At 43.4% G+C, this 10,188-nt stretch overlaps 1 protein-coding gene across 5 annotated transcripts in view; it reads left to right on the top strand.

The window, feature by feature from the left end:
* The first annotated feature begins 1,773 nt into the window (after positions 1-1,773).
* Positions 1,774-10,188, top strand: part of CNOT6 (CCR4-NOT transcription complex subunit 6) — a 51,530-nt gene continuing 43,115 nt past the window's right edge. The window contains exons 1-3 of one of the 5 annotated variants that reach the window (XM_077825396.1): positions 1,774-1,898; positions 4,234-4,613; positions 9,574-9,690. The gene's annotated coding sequence lies outside the window, so the exon portion shown is untranslated. The remainder of the gene's footprint in view (positions 1,899-4,233; positions 4,614-9,573; positions 9,691-10,188) is intronic. The other 4 variants (XM_077825394.1, XM_077825395.1, XM_077825397.1 and 1 more) reach the window with 4 other exon arrangements.

Raw genomic sequence — 10,188 nt, 5'->3', positions numbered from 1 at the left:
AACAACATACTGTATGCTATTCTTCCCCATATCTGAATACATATGTCTCTGCTAAACAGTTCCTCCTATTGCTTCCTACACCAAAATTTTCAAATAAATTGCTAACGTTATATTTTTAGTTGCAGATATCTTGCTATTGATTTAGCTGGCCTAGAGGCCACCAGTCAAGGATCTAGCAAATGTATATGCATAGAGCAAAAAGACGGTTTTCCTTATGTTTGATTTCTTGGTCATACTTCTCATGCTTGCATAAAGAACTTAAACTTCTTTTAAGGGCTGTCATTACTTTTTGTTAAAATACTTTGTTCCTCATGCTATTTACTTTAATAGTCTTTCCAGCCCTCATATCGTGAGCTTTTTTTTTTTTTTACAGCCAAATACCATTTCCCTTATTGTATCAGCTTTCTATTGAAAATGTATATCAGAATGCTAAAGCCTATTAACATTTTTGTTATTTTTTTAATCTGCTTTTCTGTCTCTTCTATCAATTATCCCCTCTCTCATGCATAGTACCCTTCAACTTCAATCCCATTCACACCCTCACTCCATCTGCTCCTCCAGCTCCCCAATGATCCTCCATCTTTCTGCATATACCCCAAAGTACTCCTCCAACCCACACTATTTCAAAGTTCTCCTCCAACCTTACACACCCACCAATGCCTCTGTCCCACTGCCTTCAAGGAGCAGTGGGCACTGTCTGGGGTACTCTGCTAAGTGTTTCCCTCTGGATCAGTGCTTTTGAACCTGTGACCCTCACTCCCATCCCTGTTTTTTCATTTGTTGTCCCCCATAATCTTTTGATGCCTGGATTCAGTGGCTCCTCCCCATAGGCTGCGGGAGGGGGGTAGAGACTATAGGTGTGGGGATACGCTCACCCCCCAGAGCCTCAATAGGTGTAGTCATCCCTCACCAATATATTCCATTCACCCCACCCATCTCTTCTGCCACCACCCTGCCAGTTTGCTGTTCTGCAACTACTTGTGCCCCCTACCTAATCTTCTTAACTGCCCTGTCAACATGTAATCCACATGTACTCCCCTAAACTGCCCCCATACAGATCCCCCTCAATCCACACTACCAGATCCCATTCCCCTCTCCTATCAATCCTCCCCCCAAACCTGATCCAATCCCCCTGGCAGGCACACACCTCCAAACCCCACCTCGAACATCTCGACCCCCCCCCCCAACCTTATCCCTTATCTCTTCACACCCAATTCTCTGCAACCCCCCACATTCAGCCCCCCCACCGATCCGCACCTCCTTTCAGCCCCCCGCCTGACACCGCCAGATTCCCTCCCCAATGCACAGACCCCTGCCTCCAGATCCTCTCCCCCCATAATTCCCTCAGGGCTTGCAGCCCCCCACCCCGCCCAACCCCACCGGCCCGTATCTCTGATCCCCCCCCCTCCCCCCCAGCAGCCCTCCCCTTCGGACCCCACAGGCCCCTCATATCCCCCCCACTTCCCTCCCTCGGAATCTGCTGCGGTCCGGCCCGTTTCGCTCTGGGGGAAGCTCCGAGCGCGGCGCAGGCCCTCAGCGGCCTCGCACCACTCGCGGCGGCGGCGGCCGCGGGGCGGGAGGCGGGACGCGGCGCTCCGGCAGGCCCAGCAACGCCGCGCGACTCGGCGCGAGGCTTCTTTCGCGCAGCCAATGGCGCGTGGTGTGCGGTGAGTGTGGGCGGCCTCAGCGGGCGGAGATGCTGGGGGGGGAGGCGGCAGCGGCCTCCCCGCTGCCGCCATGATGCTTGTTTGCTTTCAATGCGTGTGAGGGGAAGGGGGAGGAGGAGGAGGAGGAGGCGGGGGGGAAGCTGCTCTCCCGTCCGGCCCGCGGCAGGAAACAAAGAGCCAGGCAGGCAGCGGAGAGAGGGCGGCGGGGAGACGGGGATGCTGCAGCCACAGGTACGGGGAGGAGCGGGGGGAAGCGACTGCCGCCTCTGTGGGTACCCCGGGGCCTTCCCTCGAGGGGGGCTCTTGTTCTGGGAGTCGGGCAGAGTATTACGCGGGGGGGGGAGGGGAAGGAGCGAGTATTATTACTCCGGAAAGGGTATTATTGCGCTTGTGGGGGGAAGGGAGGGAGAGAGTACTGCTGCTTTGAGGGGGCAAGGGGCGGGTATTACCGCTCCGGGAGAATGGAGGTGGGGAGAAGCATTACTGCTCGGGGGGAGGGGGAGAGAGACGGGCGCCCCTAGGTTGGGGGTAAAAGGGATGGGAGTACCCTGGGTGGGTGCAGTATTGGCCCGGGAGGTGTGGGCAGAGAATGGCTCATTGGTTTGGAGGTGCGCTCGGGTTGGGGGCTATTGTTATGGAAGTTGTGGGGGGTAGTATTGCTCTGAGGGTGGAGTAATATTGCTCTGGGGCAGGGGAGGAGGGGGAGCTATTGGTTTGGGGGAGGGTGGATGGTAGTATTGCTCGGGGGCCTGGGAAGTAGTAGTGATCTGAGTTGGGGGTGTTACTCCCTTAGAGGAAGTATTAACGCGTTGTGGGTGCTAGCTGGGAAAAATGGGGGAATGTTTTTGCTCTGAGGAGCAGGGGGCTCTATGAATACTAAGTGGTGGGGAGTTTTGGCTGGGAAGGGGTATTCCTCTCACAGGGCTGAGTGAGGAGAGTGGAGTCATTGGAGAGGGGAAGAAAGGGTGGGGAAGCATTATTGCTTGAAGCTGGGGGGAGGCCCTCAAGGAGGGGGGCTTGAGTGGGTTGTTGCTATGAGAAACTCTGGTAGGGGCTTATTTTTCAAGAGGAATTAGATGGAAGATTTATCCACAGAATAAGGGAGCTGAGAGGAAAGGGGCCTCCTTACCTCAGTAGCTTATTGTACCCCATATTTATTTGCATTTAGAAAGCAATTTTACTACTTTGGGGTGGATTTGCAGTGAGAGGAAAGAGGGGAGGCTTCTTTCAGAGGCGTTAGGTTTATTATTCTCTTTTCAAAGGCATATATGCATTGAGAAAGCAATTAAGAGGCAGTGACAATGGACTTGAAATTAGTATAATGGCATCTGGAAGTTTTCCTATGTAATTGAGTTTAAAATAATTAAACATAAAGACAGAGGGAAATGACATCAGTCTGATAATTGACCATCTACAGTCAGACCACAGTTTTCCATCAGTCTCCCCCCCTGCATTGAGATACTTTAATTCATTTAAGCTGATGTATTCTTTTTGTAAATCTTGTTTTATGAACAAACAAAACTGGCTTGTAAACAAAATCTGTTTTCTGTTGTGAGAGAAGCTTACACTTGCATTTGCTGCTGATGGTCTAAAACTGAGGCCTAGCTGGCAGGGAGGCCACAGCAACAACTGCTTAGATCTGTCTGAAATAGAAAGGAAAGAGTGTTAGACTGTGATTGACAACCCTGCTGTCCAATGCAATGAGTTGGGAGGGCAGGACTTGCGGTGACATGCAGGTAAGTGGCTGGGCCAGGGAGACTGTGGGACACTCACACATGTAGGGGGTAAACAGGGGAATTTGGATACGTATCTCTCAGGATTACTCCAAAGACAAGTTTATGCAATATGCTTACATGAAGAGATGTGTGCATATCTTTAATAATGGAAATTTATAATAATATCCAACTGATTAGGTACTAAGCTCTTGAGCAAGCAATTATTTCTGTAATTGGTGGTTTGGGGGGAAGGATTGCTATTACATTTGTCAGACTCCGGGACAAACATGCAGAGAGTAAGCAGCTGTGGACTAGATGCAAGACCTACTTTGTCTACTCTGCGTGCTCTTAATTGTGAAGAATTTTAAGTTGCTATGTGTCCAACTGGCCAGGTTAGCACAACTCTTACAGGGCAACTCCTCATATTTTGCCCCAAATTTAGATTTTAGAAACAAACTTTTACATAACCTGACCAATAATGTCTCTACAAATTAAAAAAAAATTCCTTGTGAAACTGGCTTCATTGTCCCATCCACACTTCATATGGGGGGGAAAACCAGAAAAATGGCTTAAGTTTTCTTTTGATCTAAAATATTAGTGATGTAGAGACAAAAATTGCTTGAATATGACTCTCTAGGATAACATTTGATTTATAACAAGTTATGGCTCTTCAATTGTCCTTTGTTTAGTTTCAGGGGTTATTTTATTTATCTGGATTTCACTGTTATGGGTAACAGATACAAAATTAAAAGGATTAAGGAATACCTGTAATAATTGTCTGGTTTTAAGTGTGAAGGTTTGCAAGTGTTGACTGGTAATTTTATTGTATCTTACATTTTTTTTCATCCTAGAGCAGGTCTCGTAATTGGGAATTTATCAACATTTCCACTGGGGTAATTTTACAGGATTATCTGCCCTGTGTTCTTCCTGCTGGTTCATCTGGACTCTGTGGAGTTTGCTGCTAGCAATGAAGCCTTCTGTGGGGGTTTATTCACGCTATTACTGAAATGGAGCCATTCGCATTTGGATTAACGCTTTATTCACTTTCCACTTGAATCGCTTGGATCAGTCCATTTATAAAAAGGAGACTACTATGCATCTTTTTTGTGTTTGCATATTGAAGTTGAACTCTGGGTGCATCCTTGATGTGTTCAGGCTGTTTACTTTGCTTGAATGTTAGAGGAAGAACTGAAATATAAAGATAGATGAGACTATAATACTGCATGGGCAGGTAACTACTTTTGGTATTTTATATTTTCAGATCTTTTCTTTTTAAAAAAAGAATGTAGTGTCCCCAAGTTTGAAGAAGTCTTGTTAAACTGGGTTCACAGTGGTAAATGTTGGAAATAAAAATATTGAGATCAGGATATTCTAGAAGTGAGCAAGAAGAGAACTATTAGTAAACCTGGTGTATTGTTTATAATGGAGAAAGCTGCTTTGAAAACTAGAAGAAATGCTTCCAAGGTTACAAGATTTACAAAAAATTATGCACCTCATCACAAAAAAGTTTAACATCCTTCTAAGGCTATGTCTACACTGCACTTTCGTGGGTAAAACTTTTAGCACTCGTGTGTGAAAAGAACCACATGCCTGACTGTCAAAAGTTTTACAGACCAGAAGTGCCGGTGTGGACAGTGCTTTGTTGGTGGGAGACACTCTCCTGCCAACAAAGCTACCGCCCCCGTTTGGGGTGGTTTTGTTGGCTGGAGAGCTCTCTCCCGCCGTGACTATGCTGCGTGCCTTACAGTGGCAAGACTTTAGCGACACTGCTGTAAGCTGCACAGTAGACATAGCCTAATACAGTAAGCACTGCTATCACTTTATAAGACACTATCATGTATATAAAATCCCAGCTGCACAACCTTCTACTTCCAAACCCAAGAAGGTGAGGATTTTTGTTCATAGTGCAACATGCATTATTATCATAGTATTATCATAATGCCTAGGATTCCCAGTCATGGAGCAGAACCCCATTGTTCTAGGTTCTGTAAAAACACAAGCCAAATATAGTCCCTGCCCCCAAAAGATTGCATACTGTTTGCTCTGTTTTTTCTGCCAGCAGAATATTGTAATTTACAAGAACTCTGTTAATCTTGTCATGTAATATTGGTGATACACATGAATCATGGGTAACTTGACATTCCTGGTCCAGACAGCCACACTAATTAAGTGTGGGTTCGCAAAAAGAAAAGGAGTACTTGTGGCACCTTAGAGACTAACCCATTTATTTGAGCATAAGCTTTCGTGAGCTACAGTATGCATCCGATGAAGTGAGCTGTAGCTCACGAAAGCTTATGCTCAAATAAATGGGTTAGTCTCTAAGGTGCCACAAGTACTCCTTTTCTTTTTGCGAATACAGACTAACACGGCTGTTACTCTGAGATAAGTGTGGGTTATGTGTGGATCACATGAAGGAAGTCTCCATTTTTTCTTTTGAGTCTAGGATTGTATACACAATACCCGTTACATAAGTCATTGCTATCCCCATAGATTTCCTTTGCTCCTTGCAATTTTTTTTTGTTGTTGTTGACAAATGTTAATACTCAAAGGTAACAATTTGTCATGATGTAGAATCAGTTTGAGAAGAAAATACTTCAAGCCTTAAAACCTGATGAGAATAGCCTTGTAGTTCAGGCAGCAGACTAAGTCCCAAGATCTGGGTTTCATTCATAGTTCTGCCATAGACAGAGGTTATACCTTGCCTGGGTCACATAGTGTTTTTTTTATTTTTAACTTCAGAACAAATTACACACTCCACAAGGGAGTTCTTAGGCTAGATTCAATAATGCTTGTAAAGTCTTTTGACATGGAAGCTGCTATGTAATTTTGAAAGTTTAATAGTAAAGTACACAGAGTAGACTCAAATTGAACCTCTGCAGTGTTTAGTCTAGCCCTAACTGACATAGTGTTATGCATTCTTTCCCGTAATCCAATTTTGGTGCGTTACACTTGGAGGTGTGATCATTTTATAGATCTCATAAGTCATAGCATTTATTGTAAGGTCCCATGTTTTAATTAGGCTATAAAAGTTCACTTATTCTGAAAGTTGGCATGTATTTGTGTACACACACACAGTTTCCATGTTAAGTGAATTTCTGCAATTGAGTTAAAGCCTTGAAGATGTATGTAACAAATGCATAGATGGAGGTCGCTTATCAAAAGCTGTTAAGATGCTTTAAGATTTCAGTTTTTAAGGGATTAATAATTATAACTCCAAAATAGCTTTGATTTTTTTAAATTTTTTGCCAACTGCCAGAGAGAGGTCTGCAAGATAGCGCTTTTTTTTAAAAATAAATTACTCAAAGCCCTTTTGTAAAACTGCTGCATAAATGGCTGTCCAAGAGCATGGGATTTGGTGGAGCTGTCAAGAAGGGACCAGGCAGTGGCCAAGAAAGATTAAAAAAATATAATAATAATTGTAAACAGCGGTGAAGAGGCATTGGAGAAGAAATGCTTGCCCTGTTGGAACAGAGCCCATGCTGTAAGAGAGATTAGGAGCTCTGCAGAATAGGTTCCTTCTCTGTCTGTGGAGCTCCTAAGGTTTGTGGGAGAGAGGTTTCCCAACAGGCACCTTAGGAGCTCCACTTGAGAGGAGCTAGGCCAGCATGGCACTTCTGTACATCTTTGTTTTAGCAGCTAGCGAAGTTCCTGACTTGCAGAGTTTCCAAGCGCGGTAAGAGAGAGTTCTGCAGGACAACCGGAACCTTCTTACTTCAAGCTTGCTCCAGTGGGTTTTGACTTCTAACAGCCCTCTTACTGCAGCATCTCAAACTACCTCCCTCCCTCCCTCAACTCCTTCCTCTGCTGTCATTAGGGGAAAGAGGGGATTTGACAGCAGACTGCAGCTGGAGGAGTTTATAGAATGTGCTAAGTTAGTCTGAAGTAGGGTTTATGGCATCAGGTTGCTGATGTGGAAGGGGGTTATTTAATGTGCTGCACCATACCTCAATACCAGGACCTTGTTGCATATTATAATTTAGGTTTAATCTGTAGTATATTAAAAGATCTTTTAGTCTTACTGCTTTGGATACTTTGGGAAAAACGAATGACTTGAGGCGCTAATCCTGCAAGTTGATCTGACTTCCGTGGAACTCTACAAGTGAAAGGATCTGCATAAGCAGATCAGCTTGCAGAATCAGGGCTAATACACTACATTTTAAGAATTGACTGGTATTCATGAACAGACTTTATTCCATATGTTTGAGACATCTACAAAGATTGGAAGGCCTGAAGCTAAACCAAAACAAAACTAGGACTGACTGTATATAACATTATCTGCATTGTCTGACAGGGTAAGTGGGTAACCACAGTAGCAGCTCCATAGCTAAGATTAAGACATTGTTCTTGCCCAGCTTTGACCATTAATGGCTATTTAACTGTCGCTAAAAAACTTTTTTTGAAAGTCTTGCAAATGTAGTATTATGCTAGGGAAAGCTATTTTAGGAAAGTTTGAGATTACATTTCGCCCACTCAAACAGGTTGGTTTAAAGACAAATTGTGGCACACGCTTATTCTTATAGAAAACTTGCTCACAGACCTAATTTTTTTTTGTGAGTTCATGAAGCCTGCAGTAGTTAAATTTTTTTTTACTCAGTAATTCTGTATGAGAAAACTGTAATCTGTTGGTTACTGTGCAGGAGGGAGAGGTGGCTTGACCTAAGAGAAGGTTCATGTAGACTCAAATTAAGATAGTGCTGCCCGGATTTCTAGTGCTGTAGTTTGGAACATAACAAAATCCATAAATAAGACATCCATAGAGATGTTTAACTGGGTGTGAAACTCAATGCTTAAGGTAAGGAAAGGTAAGGAAAAATAATCACAATATACCATGGTGCTAGCTTCATGGTCTTAGCCTGTTGTGCTGTCAGCTTCAAGCAGTAATACTATGGTTAGAATGTTACCTATTTCATTACCACTAATGCACTTTAATAACATTTAAAGATGACGAACATGGAACATCTAGCATGGCTTATAATGGAAAGTTATGACCAGCCTGAGCAAGGGAAACATGACCCTTTTCACACCAGAGAGGGGGCAGATAAGAGCTAGGCTTGGTTCATGCTGAAAACTTGTATCAGCATATCTGTGTCAGTCAGGGATGTGAAAAAAACCACACCCCTAACCGACATAGCTATGCCAACAAAACCCTCAGTGTAGATGCAGCTATGCCGAGAGAAGACTGCTTTTCTTGACACGTAGCTCGTGTTGTTGCGGGAAGTGGTATTCCTACATTGACAGGAAAAAGTCTTGCAGTCAGTTGTGTCAACATAGCTGTGCTGACATGGTCTCTGGATTGTAGACAGCCATAGAAGCTTGGTGCTCCTAAGTCATGTTTTAAGGTTTTGTGTGGCTTTTCCATGTATCTTAGTTGATAAACCCTGGCTGACTGAAAGGGAAGTCTCACTGTTAACTGGGGAAGGTGGCACAGCATTTGCTCCCTATTTCAAGAAATCATGTTTTCATTGAATTTTGCAATTTGTAACTCAGATGCTATGATACTTTACCTTATAAATGTGTAATCATTTTCTATATTCTTGAGATGTTTTGATAACATTACATATTTAGTTTAAGATATATTGCAAATGCACCAGCTTTTCAGTAATTTTTATAAGGATAATTGGTAAAGTATTTTTTGTACATAAGCTAAATATATATTTACATAAGGTTTTAATGTCGCCCAAGAAGCTGTTCTGGTTCAGTAGCTGTATTATAGGCCTGTATGTAGTATTAAACTGAGTATAAGCCACTGATTTAAGAACTGAAATTACAGCAAAGTAGACTTAAGCATCTTGGTAGGGCCAGCCCAGCAGTCTAGTTGCATTGCACTGCATACTCTTTTGTTGGAATATCCTGAACGCGCGAGAGAGCTTGGTCCCACAATTCTTGAAAGTATGGGAAGTGGAGTGGCCCCTCTGTCTCCAGGTAGTTGAGCAGTGGTGTCTAGTTCAGGAAAGAGCATGTTCACCCCAAGTACGGTCATTACAACACAAGGGTTTGAGGGAGGGTTGTGAAATTTGGGGTATTCCAGGGATTCTCTACCTCGCCTTGCCTTAACCATAGAGAATCAAAAATAATGCAAAGAAGCCTTTTAAACTTCTAGTTTTTGGCTTATATTCTAGAATATTTGTGTGCATTTTGTGGCAGAATAAAAGGATTAGTCTAATGTTGATATTTTTTTATCTGTTTTGCAGCTCTCCTAGTGTTCAGCCATAAGTGGTTTCCAATCTGGACTTGACTGGGAGCATTGCAAAGCTGATGACAGGGGGTGCAAAGTCCAGAGCAGTGTGAAATTTCCTTACTTTTTTCTGGCAAGTTTTTACCAGTAAATATTTTGTGTACCGGAAGCCTTACTGTAAGCTAACTCTCTAAAGGATTAGATGTGAAAGGGTACAATTTCTTCATTCAGGTGATGCACTGGACAGATCGTTCATGTAGTTGATAGGTGCACATTGGCTACTGAAGAGTCAGTTTGTACATTTACAGAATTCATTGAATGCACAACCATCAAGAGGCATTCTTTTCCATGATCAGATCATACGCAAAACATATGTAAAGTATTTGCAAGGTTCATGTTTTCAAGGAATGAGTTAGAGGCTTATTGATTTACTTTGAGGTCTGAACAATCTGTGACCACCCTGATTCATTGCATCAGTATATGGCTGTTTTTCTTAAATAGCAGTTGGTGGCTAGGTAGACAGGATATCAGCCTCTTGACTATTTCTATAACATGAAATGCCGTTGGTTTTAGTGTTAATATATTTAGTATTTGTCTGTGGCAGCTGACGAACATCTAGGCCAGGCGTGGC

Source organism: Eretmochelys imbricata, chromosome 8 (genome assembly GCF_965152235.1).
Source record: "Eretmochelys imbricata isolate rEreImb1 chromosome 8, rEreImb1.hap1, whole genome shotgun sequence".
NCBI lineage: Eukaryota > Metazoa > Chordata > Testudines > Cheloniidae > Eretmochelys > Eretmochelys imbricata.
The sequence above is the reverse complement of the archived record's forward strand: the minus strand, read 5'-3'. Positions and strand labels throughout refer to the sequence as shown.